This window comes from Tachyglossus aculeatus, chromosome X1 (assembly GCF_015852505.1).
Source record: "Tachyglossus aculeatus isolate mTacAcu1 chromosome X1, mTacAcu1.pri, whole genome shotgun sequence".
Classification (NCBI taxonomy): domain Eukaryota; kingdom Metazoa; phylum Chordata; class Mammalia; order Monotremata; family Tachyglossidae; genus Tachyglossus; species Tachyglossus aculeatus.
The window spans coordinates 69612678-69633300 of NC_052101.1; the positions used below are offsets into that span (position 1 = coordinate 69612678).

General features: G+C 43.5%; 1 protein-coding gene across 12 annotated transcripts in view; it reads left to right on the plus strand.

Annotated features, from left to right (window-relative positions):
• The window catches only part of CADPS (calcium dependent secretion activator), a 527597-nt gene that overhangs the window by 39970 nt on the left and 467004 nt on the right, over positions 1-20623 (plus strand). The gene's annotated exons all lie outside the window — the stretch shown is intronic.

Below are 20623 nucleotides of genomic sequence, written 5' to 3' on the forward strand. Positions count from 1 at the left end.
TGTATTAGCCTCCTTGCTGACCTCCCTGACTACTGTCTCTCCCAGCTCAAATCAAATATTTCACTTATCGGCCTGAATCATTTTTCTAAAAAAACTGCCCAATCCATGTTTCCCCACTCCTCAAGTACCTCCAATTGTTGCCCAGCCACCTCTACTTCAGACAAAAACTCCTTTCCATTGGCTTTAAAGCACTCAATCACCTTACCCCCCTCCTATATTACCCCACTGATTTCCTATTACAACCCTCGCCTCAATCTCATCTGTCTTGCTGCTGATCCCTTGTCCCAGGCCCTCCCACTGGCCTGGAACTCCCTCCCCATCCATGTAGAACAGACAACCACGCTCTCCCCCTTCAAATTCTTATTAAAATCACATCGTCTCAAAGAGGTCTTTCCTGATTAAGCCGTCTTTCCCCCTAGTTGCTCTCCCTTCTGTGACACCTACTCACTTGGATCTGTACTTTTTAAGCACTTGATATTCACCCAACCCAGAGCCCTTTTCTCCTTCTACAGCCCAGCCCACACACTCCGCTCCTCTGCCGCTAACCTCCTCACTTTGCCTCGTTCTCTACTATCCCACCTTCGACCCCTGGCCCACATCCTACCTATGGCTTGGAATGCCTTCCTTCCTCACACCTGCCAAACTAGCTCACTTCCCCCTTCAAATCCCTACTGAAAGTTCACCTCCTCCAGGAGGCCTTCCCAGACTGAGCCCCACCTTTACTACTAATTGTATATATTGAGCACTTCTTGTATGCAAAGCACTGTATTAAGCACTTGGGAGAGTACACTATAACATCATGCACAATCCCTACCCTATGTGATTGAGGTACAGTGAGGTAATTGGTGTTAGAGCATATCAAATATGATTTGATTTCCGTGGCTCAATAAGTGTTGGCAGTGAATGAACCAATGTTTTGTGGGCACAAAACCTTGCTCTGGCCTGTGTATTCCAACTGCTTGCTTTTGCTTATCACATTTACGATTACTCATATGCCACCCCTCTAACTTTGGGGGTGCCTCAAGGCTCAGTTTTGGGTTCCCTTCTAGTCTCCATCTACACCCACTCCCTCGGAGAGCTCATTCACTCCCATGCTTTCAACTACCATCTCTATGTGGATGACTCCTAAATCTACATCTTCAGCCTTGATCTCTCCCCTTCTCTTCAGTCTGCATTTACTCCTGCCTTCAGGATATCATTACTTGGATGTTCTGCAGACACCTCAAACTTAATATGTTCCAAACAGAACTCCTCATCTTCCCACCCAAATCTTTCTCATCACCATAGACAACACCACTATTCCCCCCATCTCGCAAGCCTGTAACCTTGGCTTTATCCTCATCTCATCTCTCAATCAACCTACATATTCAATCTGTCACCAAATTTGGTCAGTTCTACCTACACTTCACTAAAATCCACCTTTTCATCTCCATTCAAACTGCTACCATGCTTATCCAAACACTTATGTCCGCCCGCCACCTAAAGCTCAACATGTCGAAGACTGAGCTCCTTGTCTTCCCTCCCAAACCTTGTCCTCTCCCTGACTTTCCCATCTCTGTTGACGGCACTACCATCCTTCCCGTCTCACAAGCCCGCAACCTTGGTGTCATCCTCGACTCCGCTCTCTCATTCACCCCTCACATCCAAGCCGTCACCAAAACCTGCCGGTCTCAGATCCGCAACATTGCCAAGATCCGCCCTTTCCTCTCCATCCAAACCGCTACCCTGCTCGTTCAAGCTCTCATCCTATCCCATCTGGACTACTGCAGCAGCCTTCTCTCTGATCTCCCATCCTCGTGTCTCTCTCCACTTCAATCCATACTTCATGCTGCTGCCCGGATTATCTTTGTCCAGAAACGCTCTGGGCATATTACTCCCCTCCTCAAAAATCTCCAGTGGCTACCAATCAATCTGCGCATCAGGCAGAAACTCCTCACCCTGGGCTTCAAGGCTCTCCATCACCTCGCCCCCTCCTACCTCACCTCCCTTCTCTCCTTCTACTGCCCAGCCCGCAACCTCCGCTCCTCCACCGCTAATCTCCTCACTGTACCTCGTTCTCGCCTGTCCCGCCGTCGACCCCCGGCCCACGTCATCCCCCGGGCCTGGAATGCCCTCCCTCTGCCCCTCCGCCAAGCTAGCTCTCTTCGTCCCTTCAAGGCCCTGCTGAGAGCTCACCTCCTCCAGGAGGCCTTCCCAGACTGAGCCCCTTCCTTCCTCTCCCCCTCGTCCCCCTCTCCATGACCCCATCTTACCTCCTTCCCTTCCCCACAGCACCTGTATATATGTATATATGGTTGTACATATTTATTACTCTATTTATTTATTTATTTATTTATTTTACTTGTACATTTCCATCCTATTTATTTTATTTTGTTGGTATGTTTGGTTCTGTTCTCTGTCTCCCCCTTTTAGACTGTGAGCCCACTGTTGGGTAGGGACTGTCTCTATGTGTTGCCAATTTGTACTTCCCAAGCGCTTAGTACAGTGCTCTGCACATAGTAAGCGCTCAATAAATACGATTGATTGATTGATTGATTGATTGATTATTTAGCCTTGACTACCGCATCTGTAGCCTTAGAGTACTAGAAGAGCAGCGTGGTGTAGTGGATCGAGCATGGGTGTGGAGTTAGAAGGTTATGGGTTCTAATCCCGGCTCTTCTGCTTGTCTGCTGTGTGACCATAGGCAAATCACTTCACTTCTCTGGACCTCAGTTACCTCATCATGGCTGTTTTCCTCTGCTCCTCCTCTCCTCCCCATTGCCCCCACTCCCACCCTCTGCTTTACCCCCTCCCCACCCCCCAGAACCACCTGCCCTCCCCGCAGCAGGCACTATTTATTGAGCGATTACCGTGTGTAGAGTACTGGACTGAGCGATCGGGCGAGGACACCACATCCGAGTTCCCTGCCCATGATGAATCTACAGTCTAGAGGGGGAGACGGGCATCAATGTAAATCGGTCCATCTAGGGTATGTATTGAACGCTTACTGTGTGCAGAGCACTGGACGAAGCGGTTTGGGGAGTAGAGTCTAACAGAGTTGGTAGACACATTCCCTGCCCACGACGAGCTTACAGTCTAGAGGCGGAGACGGATGTTAATATAAATCAGTCCGCCCGTGATATGTACTGAGCGTCTACAGCATGGTATTCATTCATTCAGTTGTATTTGTTAACGCTCACTGTGTGCAGAGCACTGGACTAAGCGCTTGAGAAGTCCAAGTCGGCAACAGATAGAGATGGTCCCTGCCCGACGACGGGCTCACGGTCTAGAAACGGGGAGACGGACAACAAGACAAAACAAGTAGATGGGTACAGAGTTGGTAGACACTTTCCCTGCCCACAGCGAGAGCTTCTGGTCTAATGGTACGTACTGAGCGCTTACCGAGTGTGGAGCACTACAGTGAGTGGTTGGGAGAGGGCAGCGAAACAGAGTTGGGAGACCCGCTCCCTGCCCACAGCTAGTTTACAGTCAGGTAAACTCAGGCCTTCCCAGACTGAACCCCCTTTCTCCTCTCCTCCTTCCCCTCCCCACAGCACCTGTATATATATATTTGTATGGATTAATTACTCTATTTTACTTGTACATATTTACTATTCTATTTATTTGGTTAATGATGTGCATCTAGCTTTACTTCTATTTATTCTGATGACCTGACGCCTGTCCACATGTTTTGTTTTATCATCCGTCTCCCCCTTCTAGACTGTGAGCCCGCCGTTGGGTAGGGACATTCTCTATATGTTGCCAATTTGTACTTCCCAAGCGCTTAGTACAGTGCTCTGCACACAGTAAGCGCTCAATAAATGCGATTGAATGAATGAATGTTTGTACAGATTTATTACTCTATTTATTTTACTTGTACATATTTACTATCCTATTTATTTTGTTAATGATGTGCATCTAGCTTTACTTCTATTTATTCTGATAACCTGACACCTGTCTATCCTAATTCTATCCTATCCTCCTATCCTATCCTAATCCTCCTCGACCTCGCAGCTGCCTTCGACACTGTGGACCACCCCCTTCTCCTCAATACGCTATCCAACCTTGGCTTCACAGACTCTGGTCCTGGTTCTCCTCTTATCTCTCTGGTCGTTCATTCTCAGTCTCTTTTGCAGGCTCCTCCTTCCCCTCCCATCCCCTTACTGTGGGGGTTCCCCAAGGTTCAGTTCTTGGTCCCCTTCTGTTATCGATCTACACTCACTCCCTTGGTGACCTCATTTGCTCCCACGGCTTCAACTATCATCTCTACACTGATGACACCCAAATCTACATCTCTGCCCCTGCTCTCTCCCCCTCCCTCCAGGCTTGCATCTCCTCCTGCCTTCAGGACATCTCCATCTGGATGTCTGCCCGCCACCTAAAACTCAACATGTCCAAGACTGAACTCCTTGTCTTCCCTCCCAAACCCTGCCCTCTCCCTGACTTTCCCATCACTGTTGATGGCACTGCCATCCTTCCCGTCTCACAAGCCCGCAACCTTGGTGTCATCCTCGACTCCGCTCTCTCATTCACCCCTCACATCCAAGCCCGCAACCTTGGTGTCATCCTCAACTCTGCTCTCTCATTCACCCCTCACATCCAAGCCATCAACATTCCGCAACATTGCCAAGATCTGCCCTTTCCTCTCCATCCAAACCGCTACCCTGCTTGTTCAAGCTCTCATCCTATCCTGTCTGGACTACTGCATCAGCCTCCACTCTGATCTCCCATCCTCGTGTCTCTCCCCACTTCAATCCATACTTCACTCTGCTGCCCAGATTGTCTTTATCCAGAAACGCTCTGGGCACGTTACTCCCCTCCTCAAAAATCTCCAGTGGCTACCAATCAATCTGCGCATCAGGCAGAAACTCCTCACCCTCGGCTTCAAGGCTCTCCATCACTTTGCCCCGTCCTACCTCACCTCCCTTCTCTCCTTCTACAGCCCAGCCAGCACCCTCCGCTCCTCAGCCGCTAATCTCCTCACCGTGCCTCGTTCTCGCCTGTCATCATCATCATCATCAATTGTATTTATTGAGTGCTTACTATGTGCAGAGCACTGTACTAAGTGCTTGGGAAGTACAAATTGGCAACATATAGAGACAGTCCCTACCCAACAGTGGGCTCACAGTCTAAAAGGGGGAGACAGAGAACAAAACCAAACATACTAACAAAATAAAATAAATAGAATAGATATGTACAAATAAAATAAATAGAGTAAAAAAAAATATGTACAAACATATATACATATATACAGGTGCTGTGGGGAAGGGAAGGAGGTAAGATGGGGGGATGGAGAGGGGGACGAGGGGGAGAGGAAGGAAGGGGCTCAGTCTGGGAAGGCCTCCTGGAGGAGATGAGCTCTCAGCAGGGCCTTGAAGGGAGGAGAGCTAGCTTGGCGGATGGGCAGAGGGAGGGCATTCCAGGCCCGGGGGATGACGTGGGCCGGGGGTCGATGGCAGGACAGGCGAGAGCGAGGTACGGTGAGGAGATCAGCGGTGGAGGAGCGGAGTGTGCGGACTGGGCTGTAGAAGGAGAGAAGGGAGGTGAGGTAGGAGGGGGTGAGGTGATGGAGAGCCTTGAAGCCCAGGGTGAGGAGTTTCTGCCTGATGCGCAGATTGATTGGTAGCCACTGGAGATTTTTGAGGAGGGGAGTGATATGCCCAGAGCGTTTCTGGACAAAGATAATCCGGGCAGCAGCATGAAGTATGGATTGGAGTGGAGAGAGACACGAGGATGGGAGATCAGAGAGAAGGCTGATGCAGTAGTCCAGACGGGATAGGATGAGAGCTTGAATGAGCAGGGTAGTGGTATGGATGGAGAGGAAAGGGCGGATCTTGGCAATGTTGTGGAGCTGAGACCGGCAGGTTTTGGTGACGGCTTGGATGTGAGGGGTGAATGAGAGAGCAGAGTCGAGGATGACACCAAGGTTGCAGGCTTGTGAGACGGGAAGGATGGTAGTGCCATCAACAGAGATGGGAAAGTCAGGGAGAGGGCAAGGTTTTGGAGGGAAGACAAGGAGTTCAGTCTTCGACATGTTGAGCTTTAGGTGGCGGGCAGACATCCAAATGGAGATGTCCTGAAGGCAGGAGGAGATGCGAGCCTGGAGAGAGGGGGAGAGAGCAGGGGCAGAGATGTAGATCTGGGTGTCATCAGCGTAGAGATGATAGTTGAAGCCGTGGGAGCGAATGAGGTCACCAAGGGAGTGCGTGTAGATCGAGAACAGAAGGGGACCAAGCACTGAACCTTGGGGAACCCCCACAGTGAGAGAATGGGAGGGGGAGGAGGAGCCTGCAAAAGAGACTGAGAAAGAACGACCGGAGAGGTAAGAGGAGAACCAGGAGAGGACGGAGTCTGTGAAGCCAAGGTCAGATAGCGTGTTGAGAAGAAGGGGGTGGTCCACAGTGTCAAAGGCAGCTGAGAGGTCGAGGAGGATTAGGACAGAGTAGGAGCCGTTGGATTTGGCAAGCAGGAGGTCATTGGTGACCTTTGAGAGGGCAGTTTCCGTGGAATGTAGGGAACAGAAGCCAGACTGGAGGGGGTCGAGGAGAGAGTTGTTAGTGAGGAATTCTAGGCAGAGAGTGTAGACAACTCGTTCAAGGAGTTTGGAAAGGAATGGTAGGAGGGATATGGGACGATAACTAGAAGGTGAGGTGGGGTCAAGAGAGGGTTTTTTTAGGATGGGAGAGACATGGGCATGTTTGAAGGCAGAGGGGAAGGAACCAGTGGAGAGTGAGCGGTTGAAGATGGAAGTTAAGGAGGGGAGAAGGGATGGAGCGAGAGATTTCATGAGATGGGAGGGAATGGGGTCAGAAGCACAGGTGGCCGGAGTAGCACTTGAGAGGAGGGAGGAGAGCTCCTCTGAGGATACTGCTGGGAAGGATGGGAGAGTAGCAGAGAGTGTTGAGAGCCGGGGGGGATGGAGAAAGGGGGGAAGAGACTTTGGGGAGGTCGGACCTGATGGATTTAATTTTGTTAATGAAGTAGGAGGCCAGATCGTTGAGGGTGAGGGAAGGAGGAGGGTGAGGAATGGGGGGCCTGAGAAGGGAGTTGAGTGTACAGAAGAGCTGGCGGGGGTGATGGGCATGGGTGTCAATAAGGGAGGAGAAATAGTTTTGTCTGGCAGAGGAGAGGGCTGAGTTAAGGCAGGAAAGGATAAACTTGAAGTGAACGAGGTTGGCATGGTGTTTAGACTTCCGCCAGCAGCGTTCGGCAGCTCGAGCATAAGAGCGAAGGAGGCGGACAGTGGCAGTGATCCAGGGCTGTGGGTTAGTGGTGCGAGAGCGGCAAAGGGAAAGGGGAGCGAGTGAGTCTAGCTGAGTAGAAAGGGTAGAGTTGAGAGCAGTAATCTGATCATCAAGACTGGGTAGAGAGGAGAGGGCGGCGAGGTGGGGTGTGAGGCGCTCCGAAAGATGGGTGGGGTCCAGCGAGCGGAGATCTCTGTGAGGGAGTAATACGGATTTACAGGGGAAAGGAGTGTGAGTGAGGAGGCAGGTGAGAAGATTATGATCAGAGAGAGGGATTTCAGAGTTGGTGAGGGTGGACACAGTGCAGCGGTAGGAGATGATGAGGTCGAGGGTATGACCAAGTTGGTGAGTGGGTGAGGTGGGGTGGAGGAAGAGGTTGGCAGCGTCAAGGAGAGATAGAAGGCGGGCGGCAGAGGAGTCGTTAGGGATATCCATGTGGATATTGAAGTCTCCGAGGATCAGAGTGGGCATGGAGAAGGAGAGAAGGAAGGTGAGGAATGGGTCAAAGTCGTTAAAGAAGTTGGAAGTGGGGCCCGGAGGGCAGTAGATGACCGCTACAAGAATCTGGAGGGGGTGGTAGAGGCGAATAATGTGGGCTTCAAAGGAAGGGAAGGAAAGGGAAGGGGGAGGAGGGATAGTGCGAAAGCGACATTGGGGGGCGAGAAGGAAACCGACACCTCCTCCTGTCCCACCGTCGACCCCCGGCCCACGTCAACCCCCTGGCCTGGAATGCCCTCCCTCCCAACATCCGCCAAGCTAGCTCTCTTCCTCCCTTCAAGGCCCTACTGAGAGCTCACCGCCTCCAGGAGGCCTTCCCAGACTGAGCCCCCTCCTTCCTCTCCCCCTCGTCCCCCTCTCCATTCCCCCCGTCTTATCTCCTTCCCTTCCCCACAGCACCTGTATATATGTATATATGTTTGTACATATTTATTACTCTATTTATTTATTTTACTTGTACATATCTATTCTATTTATTTCATTTTGTTAATATGTTTGGTTTTGTTCTCTAGTTCCCCCTTCTAGACTGTGAGCCCACTGTTGGGTAGGGACTGTCTCTATATGTTGCCAACTTGTACTTCCCAAGTGCTTAGTACAGTGCTCTGCACACAGTTAAGCGCTCAATAAGTATGATTGATTGATTGATTGATTGTCCACATGTTTTGTTTTATCGTCCGTCTCCCCCTTCTAGATTGTGAGCCCGTCGTTGGGTAGGGACTGTCTCTATATGTTGCCGACTTGTACTTCCCAAGTGCTTAGTACAGTGCTCTGCACACAGTAAGCGCTCAATAAATACGATTGAATGAATGAATGAATGAAAGTGTGTATATGCACATATTTATTATTCTATTTATTTTATTAATGATGTGTATATATCTGTAATTCTATTTATATTGATGCTATTGATGCCTGTCTACTTGTTTTGCTGTCTGTCCCTCCCCACCTTCAAGATTGTGAGCCCATTGTTGGGTAGGGATTGTCTCTGTTGCTGAATTGTACTTTCCAAGTGCTTAGTACAGTGCTTTGCACACAGTAAGCGCTCAATAAATACGATTGAATAAATACAGCACTCATGCACAGGAGACTGATGCAGTAGTCAAGGCGGGATATTATAAGTGTTTGGATCAGCATAGTAACAGTTTGGATTAAGAGGAAAGAGAGGATTTTAATGATATTGTGAATTTAGAACTGACAAAATTTGTTGGCAAATTAAATATGAAGGTTGAATGAGAGAGCTGAGTTGAGGATAATGGCAAGGATATGGGCTTGTGAGATAGGGAGAATAGTAGTGTTGTCTACAGTGATGGGAAAGACATGTGGAGAAAAGGATTTGGGTGAGAAAGATAAGGAGTTCTGTTTTGGACATGTTTAGTTTGAGTGGTCAGCGGGACATCCAGCTAGAGATGTCCTGAAGTCAGAAGAAATGCAAGACTGCAGAGGAGAGAGGTCAGGGTTGGGGAGGTAAATTTGGGCAAAGGAAAATCTGCATAAAAGTATTAATGAGAGTCTTCTGTCCCTTTGCTACCTCTAAAACAGAGGCACTATGTTACAATCACCATAATTCTACATGTAAGATTCTTTATAAGTATCTGGATAGACTCATTACAGCAGTGCCAATGTCTAATCATCATCATCAATTGTATTTATTGAGCACTTACTATGTCCAGAGCACTATACTAAGTGTTTGGGAGAGTACAATACAACAAAGTTAGCAGATACATTCCCTGTCCTTACTTATAGAATAGAGGCAAGCTTACAGTCTAGTAAGATTAATATTATTGTAAGTGTTTAACAAATACCATATGGAAGATATCAACAAACACTTTGGCAGTGATACTAAACAAGGAGAAATAGCACCCCCTCCCATAAGAGTGTAAGCTTCTTGTGGTCAGGAAACATGTCACTTTGTTATTCTGTATTTCCCAAGTGCCTCGTACAGTGCAATGCACCAAATGGGCATTAAAATGCTGCTACTACTACCACTGCTACTACAGACATTTTGACTGCAGCAGTGGAACCTCATTGATTATATCCATAAATCCTGAAAGATGTTTTTATTGCTGCTGAGTGTGGTGCCAGCTGATGAATTGACCATTGTCTGATATATTTCACACTCACTCTAAGAATAAAGCCCTTGAATTAGGAAGACCTACCAAACCACTCAGAAAGTCAAACTTCAGTAGAATGAAGATACATGTAAAACATTTCCTAGCAACAGTGAAGCAGTTCTATCAGTAGTAATAGAATTTGTTAAGTACTTATTACATGCAAAGCACAGTACTAAGTATTGAGAGAGAATGTGCAGGTGGGAATTAGACATAGCCCCCATCCCTCAGGCGGCTCACAATCTAAGAGGGAAAAAGAACCTTTAATACCTCTATAAAGAACCTGGAAGTTGGTATCCAAATGTGATTCCAGTCCTCTGGTAAACTTTTTCAACTCAACATTCTGAAAATATCATCAAACGTCCTTGAATCATTCATATGGGAGCTCCAGTGCACTGATGGTGGTTCTCTGGGAGCTCCAGTGCACTGATGGTGGTTCTCTGGAAGCTCACATCCAAGAAGACATACTGATGGTTATGAACCACTTCTCAAAATCAGCAAAGCAGTACCGACTGACAACTAGTCTGAAGAAGAGTGAGGTTCTGTGCCAGTCTGTACCAGGAAAACCCTATACCCAACCTAGGATCTCCATTGGTTTCACAGAGCTAAGTGCTGTTGCTAAAATGTCCTGCCTTGACAGACAACAGCCACTGATGAGACTTTGTGGGGATAACACATAGACTGTAGGCTCACTGTAGGCAGGGAATATACCTTCCAATTCTATTCTACTCTCCCAAGAGCTTAGTGTAGTGCTCTGCACAGTAAGCACTCAGTAACTACCATTGATGATTATGATAGCAGACAGGTATGTCACCATGGGGATTAAGATTCAGAACAAACTGAAGGTATCTAGAGCATTGTAATTTCCAATCTCCATTACAGCTGTAAGTCCTGCACTCACCATAGGTGTTACCTCCATCTCCAATGAAACCTAAATGCCATACCTCAAACTACGTGGCATAGCAGTGGACACCTAAGCGATGTGCAATGGATTATTGGTCATAGGTCTAATTAGCGCAGTTATTCAGAAATACTAGAGAAAATCTTACCATCAATAGTGTTTTCTTCGAACCCAATAGACAAATACACACACACACACACACACACACACACATAGACACAGAACGATGAGGTAGCTATCATTTCCTTAGAGTATCCTTTTTTCATTATTATGAGGTACTGAATTAATATTTCATTCATCATTTGAGCGTTGTTTTGATCCTTTAACTCAACACTGAAGTGGAATATTTTCCTGTATAAAAGTTTATATTGAAGGTCACAGGAAATTCTATTCATAGCTTAAAAGTAGTGACCTAAGGCTAAATATATCTCATTTCAATGGTGAAAATTGAGAAATGCTCACCATTTCCCTACAATATCCTTTTATAAGGAAGATATGTCATACAGATAATATTTTTGCCTCTTAGTGTGTTACAGCTTTTGAACTATGTCAATTTGCCAATAATAGGGATAACAGATAAACTGACTGAGAATAAATTTTACATATGAACCTATGAAATATACTAATCTGTCAAAAATCAAATAAACTATAGACTATATAATCTATAGATGATAATATTCATAATTTTTGAAAGATTGTTTTACAAATAGCATTAGAAAGAAAAGCTGTTACCCAGAAAAATCGATCAATAATATTTATTTAGTGCTTACTGTGTGGAAAGCAATGTGCTAAGTGCTTGGGAGAATTCAGTAGAACAGATTTGGTAGCCATGTTTCACAAGGACTTTACCATCTAGAAGGGGAGGCAGAGAGGAATATAAACAAATGAGTTATCGATATTCATTCATTCAGTTGTATTTATTGAGCACTTACTTTGTGCAGAGCATGTACATATGTGCTGCAGGGCTGAGTTTGGGTTGAATATCGAGTGCTTTAAGTATACCAATCCAAGCCCATAGATGATGCAGAAGGGAGAAAACGTTGGGGAAAAGAGGCCATAATCTGGTAAGGCCTCTTAGAGGAGATAAGTCTTTGAAGGTGAGGAGGATGGAGGAGGAGGAAGTTCCAGGCCAGAGGGAGGACATGGGAAAGGGACAGCGGCAAGTTAGATGAGATGGAGCACAATGAGAAACCTGATGTTAGAGGAATGAAGTGTGTGACTGGGCTGTAGTGGGAAATCAGTGAGGTAAGGTAGGAAGGGGCAAGGTGAATAAATGTGGATGTTTGAACCACTGGAGATTCTTGAGGAGTCGGTAGACATGCACTGTATGCTTTTTAGAAAAGTGATCTGAGCAGCAGAATGAAGTATGGACTGGAGTGAGGAGAGATAGTAGGCAGGGAGGTTAGCAAGGAGGTAGATGCAGTAGTCAAGGCAGGAAATGATAAGTAATTATTAGAGGCAGCATGGCCTAGTGTATAGTGTATAGAGCTCAGGCCGGGGAGTCAGAAGGACCTGGTCTCTAATCCCGGCTCCACCACTTTTATGCTGTGTGACCTTGGGCAACTCACTTAACTTCTCTGTGCCTCAATTACCTCATCTGTTAAATGGGCATTGAGACTGTGAGCCTCATGTGGGACATGGACTATATCCAACCTTAGTACAGTGTCTGGCACATAGTCAACACTTTACAAATACCATAAAAAATGCTTGGATGAGCTTAGCAGGAGTTTGGATGTAGAGGAAAGAGCAGATTCTAGAGAAGGTAGATCCAGTATGATTTGGTGACAGATTGAATATGTGGGGTGAATAAGAGAAATGAGTTGAGGATAATGCCAAGGTTACAGGCTTGTGAGTTAAGGAGGATGGTGGTTTTTGTCAACAGTGATGTGAAAGAGAGGGGGAAGGCAGGGTATGAGTGGGAAGTGCTGTTTAGTCTGAGGTATTAGAGGGACATCCAGGTAGAGAGATTCAAGTAGAGGATGCCAAAATCAACCTGTAATATACTTTTGCCAAATCAATCTAAGATACCTCGAAACAATGTAAAATGTTGAAGTCCTGAATATTCACCCATTGCAATTGAATTCAACCACAATAATTTGTGAATGGGATTTACCGTAGTGGTCATTCAGTAGAGTATAGTGGAAGTAAAAGACACAGTCCCTGTCTAATAGGGTAGAGACATAGACTTTTTTTTACAAATAATGGGAGCATGAGAAAAGACATGGATACCTTTGATAGGAAAATTAATTGATGAATAAGTAAATTGAGTATGGAAATCAGTGCACAGGCAGTTCTCAGAATTACAAAATTGGTTCCTGAAAACTGCTCCTTAAAGTTGAAAAGTAAGTCAAAACCAATTTTATCCTAGGAACAGTGTTACAAATGGGGGATTGATTCCTGAATCTAGGTTGGATATCTTTTTTTTACCCAAAGTATTTAGAACAGTGTACTTAGTTATAGAGGAGAATACTGAGTCAGACAGGTTCACAGTGGGATAGCTAAATTTATTTCTGACTTAACTGGAAATAAAATAGACATGGCCCCATCCCCTGCTGACTCTTTCTGACAATCAGGTAAAACCAGCCCTCCTTCCCCTGGTTTCCAGCCTCTTCTTCTCTGAAGCTCTGTAGGCAAAGTCATATGAATAGATGACATTCCCTATAGAGTGAGTGTGTAGCCAGGAGTAGATGACCCAAAACAGAGCCACATTTAGGTGGATGAGAAACAGAAGAAAGGCTAACTAAGGATTGTGCCTCTGTTGCATTCAGTATTGCCATTATATTATTGCTTTGGTTTACCTGTACTTATTATGTAAAAAACAAAAAAAAACACATAATCATTACTTTTACTTAGCTCATTGAATATTGCCAGTAAGAATTTCCACTAAAAATGCTGTTAGTAGATAATTGCTACTGGAGGTAATGCTTTTAACTCAGAGAGAAGAAATGTTATCTTTAGTCAGCCAATCATATACACTGAGCACTTTACTGTGTGCAGAGCACAGTGGTACTAAGTGCTTGGGAGAGTACAGTATAGTCATATAATAGGCACATTCCCTGCCCAAAACGAGCTTACAGTCTAGAGGGGGAGACATTCAAAGAGCATTCTTCTCACAAAATGTTTGAGGAGATGATGTTGGTGACATGCTATGGGATAGGACAGAGAGTAAGACTTTTTCTAAGAGCTCTATTGTGTTGATAGCAACAGACATGCCCCAGATACCTAAAGATTATTTTTATTATAACTGGGGGCAGAAAATATATTTGCCAGTAGTGGTACTTGTTAAGCATTTACTATGTGCCAAACACTGTTCTAAGCACTGAGGTGGAAACAAGGTAATGAGGTTGGACACAGCCTCACAGTCTACATAAGAGGGAGTAGAATTTAGTCTCCATTTTACAGATGAGGAAACTGAGACACAGAAAAGTAAAGTGACTAGCCCAAGATCACACAGCAAACAAGGGGTAGAGCCAGGATTAGAACCCAGGTCCTCTGGCTTTCAGGCCCATGTTCTTTCCACTGGGCCAAACTGCTTCTGAACAGCAGGGCAGGCTTTAAGTCTAAGTGTCCTGTTCCACATTTATCTTCTGATGTTTGTGGAAGACCCTCTGGTTAGTATCTGTACAATGGTTAAAATGGCTCAGATTATAGTGTTTAGATTTTCCCTTTAAATATTCATTAATAATTTTCTGAAATGACTGAAGAAAGCATGTGTGAATGTACAGCTATTTCCTTGTTCTATTGGTGCTTTTACAGGACATTTACAGGGCCTGTCACTGTAATTGAGGCTGCCTTTTGATATTGCTTTCTTTAACATACAGCTTCTGCTCAATGAAAACAATCACTCTCTGGACTGGTGTATCAGCTGTGATTGGTCTCTCAGTTGCCTTTGACACTGTGGACCACTCCTTTTTTCTGGAAACATCATCTAACATTTGTTATACTGACAGAGTTCATTTCTGGCTCTCTTCTTACTTCTCCAGAAGCTCCTTCTCAGCTTCTTTTGCTGGCTCACTCTCTCTATGCACTCTTCTAGGTCCCCTTCTCATCTCAGTTTACACTCAGTCCCTCGGGGAATTCATCTACTCCCACGGCTTCAGCTTCCACCGAAACCTAACTGTCTAGTTCACTAGCCCTGACCTCTCTCTCCATCAGTAGTCTCTCAATTCTTCCTGACTTCAGGACATCTCCCACATGAATGTCTCACTGGCACTTCTAGCTCAAGAAGTACAAGATCCTCTCCATTCAATAGGCCACCACTTTGATCCAGACACTTTTCATTCACTGATTAGACTACTATATCAGCCTCCACGCTGATGTCCCTTCTCTCAGTATTGCCCTTCTCCAATCCATACACTTCACTCTACTACCTGAATATTTTTCTAGAATATACTGCAAACACCTTTCAATTCCTCAAAAATATTCAGCAGTTACCCCTTCCACTCAGCATAAAGCAGAAACTCCTGACCATTAGGTATAGCCAATGAGCTCTCTCCCTTCTATTTATCCACTCTCTTCTTCTATCCCACTGCAACGTGCACTCTTCACTGCTTTCAAGCTAACCTCTCACAGTGCCTCAATCTCCTCTCTCTTCCCTTTGACACTTAGCTAAACTTTTACCCCTACTTCTCCCCAGCTTTAAAGCTCTTCCGTAAACCCACCACCTCTGGGGGGCTTACTCAGATTCATTTTTATTCTCTCCAAGTTATATCCTCCCACCTATCTTCCCAGCCTCAGCACTTCTGTACCACTTCTGCACTCATGTACTTGCAACCACCTTATAAACTCACCACATCCATATATCCATTTATCCATTTCCTTCTTCTTTCTATCTTGTAATTTACTTTGTGGCTGAATGTCCTGCTAGATTGTAAGCTCCTTGAGGGCTGCAGTCAGGTCTTTTAACCCTTTTGTACTTTCCCAAGTGCTTAGTACAGTGCTCAGCCCACAGTATGAACCCTTAAATACTATTGATTAATTGACTGACCACTTTCTAATATCCAATGGATTAATTCCACAATCAGTTTTGGCCTCATGAGAACTCTTCTTTCCTTATACTGTGAGCATGTTGTTGGGTAGGGATTGCCTATTTGTTGCCAAATTATACTTCCCAAGCACTTAGTACAGTGTTCTGCACACAGTAAGCACTCAATAAATATGATTAAATGAATGAATGAATGTACAGTATTTTAATCACTTTCAAACAGTGAAGATAAATAATGTTTTCTACTGATTTAACAATTGCCACAAAAATACAAATTGTCAACTCTATGATGTTTCCAGTGACAATGTAGCAATCCAAAAGCTGGACAGAGAAAAAACAGGTTAGAAAGAATATTGACTCCCATGAAATGTGGTGATGGAGAAGGCTTTTGTGAATGCCATGGACTGCCCAAAAAACAAACAAATGGATTTTAGAGCAAATTAAACCAAAGTGGTCTTTGGAAAGCAAATGACTCAACTTAGATTAGCATATTTTGGACACATAATCAGGAGGACTAATTCTCTGGAGAAGATACTAATGCTAGGAAAAGTTCAGGAAAAACATGGAAGAGACAGACCAAAAGCTAGATGGAAAGAGACCATAACAACAACAATGGAAAAACCATTAGAAAAGTTGTGGATTATGGCAGAGGACAGGACATTCTGGAGAAAGTATATCCATGGAGTGGCTATGAATTGGAAATGACTCGACGGCACTTAATAATAATAATAATAAGAATACAGGGTATACTTCTTAGTGTTATTTCTTGTTAATTCATGTCCTATAGAAGCACCTTTGGGCCAGAGTGCTTCTGAGTGCTTCAGAGTGATCAGAATACAACAAAGTTATTGTTAACTGAATTGCATATAAATTAACTGAATGCTTTTTGTGATCTACAACGTGTTCACTGATAAGGAAAATATTTGTCCAAATTCTCAACTCGTGCAAAATCTGTTCTTTGGAAAGATGTCTTCATTTCATGAACTGTGTTTTATAGCGAGGATCAATTACCATATTTTGCTGCTTTATATCATAGAATTGCTACCCACTACTTCACTGTCTCTATAAACAGTTTTCTAACGTCTGTAGTGAATTGTTGGATTTGGGCTGCAGTCAAGGGATTTGATGGGATTTCAGAATGCAACATCAATGCTCCACATCAGTGATATTAGCATATTAATTGATTAATAATGAATTTCCTACAACAAAAGCTTAGGTATATTTTCAAATGTTGTGACTAGTAACTCAGCAAGAATAGAAAGAGAAGGCTTTAGTTCCCTAATATCTCACTTGTTATTCGAGGAAGGGATAGATTGTCTCATGGAGAGTTGTACCAAAATAACAGGTAACAATGTTCTATACCAAGCTGCACTTTGCTAAGATGCAAGACACTGCTATTAATTATTACCTCATTGAGGCAATAGGACCCATGTCACTGCTGCTAATTAGCAAAAAAAAAATGATTTTATTGACTTTGGAAGAAAAGTCTAAAATAAGGAACCAGTTATTCCCTGTCTTGTTTCTCAGACCCCTTTAGAGTTGCTTCTCTCTCAGGCAATGTGGAGGTATAATGATGTGGGGTTTAAGAGGGACTGAATATGGTGCTATTCACATAGCTGCTAGGGTCATGAGAACACATTTTTTTCTCTAGTGATCTTGTTAGCTATTAGATACTTATAATTCCTAGCATGAATTATAAGAAAGAATATATCTCATCTCTAGTAGACACGTTGGTCTATGGATGCTTTCTAAAGTAGAATGTGTATCATAATAATTATCTTCATAGTCCCAAATTTTGATATTATAAAATGTCCTCATTCCCAATAACAACTTCATCATAATTTAGGCCAAGAAGAAAATGATGTTTCTTGCCTGGTTCTTGTAAATAGGAAAGATAAATTGGGAGAGAGGGAAATAGTAGTTTGAATGAAGATAATATCAATCAATCAATCATATTTATTCATTAATTCATTCAATCTTATTTATTGAGCGCTTACTGTGTGCAGAGCACTATACTAAGCGCTTGGGAAGTACAAGTTGGCAACATACAGAGATGGTTCCCTACCCAACAGTGGGCTCACAGTCTAGAAGGGAGAGACAGAGAACAAAACAAATGTTACTGTGTGCAGGGCATTCTACTAAGCACTTGGTAGAGTACAGTATAACAGAATTGATAGACACATTCCCTGACCACAGTGAACTTAGAGTCTAGAGTTATGTAAATAAATGTTATGGATATCTACATAAGGGCTGTGGGGCTGAGGATGGGGCTAATAAAGGGAGCAAATCAGGGCAATGCAGAAGGAAATGGGAGAAAAGGAAATGAGGGCTGAGTCAGGGAAGGCCTCTTGAAGGAGATGTGTCTTCCATAAGGCCTTGAAGTTACCGAGAGTCTATCGGATAGAAAGAGGGAGGGCGTTCCGGGCCAGAGGCAGGACGTGGGCGAGAGGTCAGTGGCAAGATGGATGAGATTGAGGTACAATATAATTCACTGTGCCCATGAAGCCTTGGAAATTGACAACTGATTGGTTTCTGTGAATATAGTTTGGTAAGACGGTCAACATGTACCTTCTGAGTGCTGGTGCCGCTGAGTGGAAGTCCACATAGATACATAGATATGGACTTTTCAGCATTGGCATAGCACCACTGATGTTCCATGGCTTGTTCTCCATATCCCTTCACAAGTTTCTTTTCCAGTCTCACGTGTCTAGACAAGCAGAGCTGTGTTTCTTTAAGCAGTGTCTCAGTGAGGGTGAGCTGACTGCACTCGGGGGGCCTCATCTTAAGTGATCTTTTCCTGCCATTGGATGTTGAATGTGGTTTGTAGTCAGTGCTGGTGAAACTGTGTAAGAGGCTGGAAGCATCTTCTGAACTAGGTCCAAGCCTCTCAGCCATATAGATTTATAGACCTAGAGTAAGTGTGAAGCTTACTGCATTTTTGCCACCAAACTCTGTTTGTCAATCTCCCAAAAGTCATGGTAGCTTTTTTTTTTCTTAGTTTGACCTGCGAGTCCCTTTGCAGTTTTTTGTTATAATCATGAAGAGCTGCAAGGTGTTGCTAATGTATTTTCTACTTTGCTCAAGTCTTTTTTCACTTCTGAGTCACTTTAATCAAGAATAAGATGATGAGTTCTGAACTATGTTAAAAAGGATTACACAATAATTTCGTGATATTTAATGTGCTAGTATTTAGCACAAAGGGAATTTCATTATTTTTCTAGAGGTTTTGGAATGGATCCCCATTTATTACACACAAATCTATGGGAAAAACATGCTTGTTGATAGAGCCATATTTTTGAGGAACACAACCACTCTAATTGGAGAGGTACAGCAGTATTTAGGGTCTAGAAATCTTTTTGGAAGGTGTGCAAGTGCTGCCAGTCTAATAATCCCAAATTACTGATTTATTCAGAGATGTAGACTAGATATCTGACAGGAAGGTGAAACCACTAATATTTGTATAATGCATGAAGATCATAGAGTGTATCCCTCTGGAGTTAATGTCTGTTAAAAATGAAGTAAATTATGTCATCCACTTCAGTTACTAGACTGATGGTATTCCATAAGCCAAGTCGGAGAATGTGGTGATGAATATGAGTTTTGAATATAGACTGGAAGAATATTCTCTATAGTTGAAAATTACAGCATATTCAAGCAGTCTGGAAAATATATGAATAAAAAGAAATTTAAGTCCAGCATCGTTTTACTCGATTAAAATAATCTTTACTTTTAAAATAAATATCATAAGCTAAGCATTCTTAATATTAAATAAAATTATGCTCTAAATCCAGTATGTCTAGCTCATCCTGCAGATGGGTCATTTATGTGGTTATGCATTTGTATGCAGACCACATTTTTTAAAAAGCTGAAAAGCACTAATACAGTCTTCGTGAGATGATTAGCAACCTAATGCATTAGGATTAGACAGAACAAAAGGAAATGAAACTGGTGGAAATAGAACTACCTTTATTCAGTTTTTTAGGTATAATTTTAATAGATGGAGAGAGAGAAAGAGTGAGAGAAAACAAAGAGACATAAAAACAGAAACCTGGGGAGATATAAAAAGAGCGACAGACATAAACACAAAGATACAGAGACCCTGGTAGAGAGCCCAATAAAGCTCAGGTAGGTATACAGCTGACAGAGCCTAAATCTCTGATAAATGAACACCCTTTAAAGGCAACAACAGTTGCAAATGAAATGGTAATTACTTTTCCCCCACTCAAAGAAATCTTCCCTGAGGCGATTACACAGATTAAAGCTTCTTACTGAAAGTACCAGAATAAATATAGTCTCCACTTCTGGCAGAGGCGGCTGCATAGCTTTGCCTGTTTGTCAGGTGATTAGACCTTTTTGGTGAAACTAGATGTACGAACATTAACTTGAATAGCCACATGTAACTATAATTTATAATTCGGGAAATACTTGTCAGTGTTTTGCGTGGGTTGGATAGTGTTTTTGTATGATGTTTTTATCTCAATTTCCCTTTTCCCCACTAGTGTGTTTTTTTACATAGTAGTTTGTATGTTTTAGAATTGTCTTATAAAAATAGTATTTTGCAAATAAGGCAGTTAAAAAAATTTTAAAGGAAAGTAAATCTACATTACATCATTCATATTAATGTCTGTCTCCCCATCAAGACTGCAAGCTTATTATGGGCAGGGAACATGTTTGCTAATTTTGTTATATTGTACTCTTCCAAAGCACTTAGGGCAGTGCTCTGCATATAGTAAGTGCTCAATAAATAAGATTAATTGATTGATAAGTATATTACAAATACAAAATTTAAAAATACTGGATCTTATTTTTAACTGAGAATCCAGTGACTGTGGGAGAATAGTCATGTAAACTATTAATCCATGATAATTATCATAGCAATAATAATTAATGCTATCTACAATTAATTTGTCTT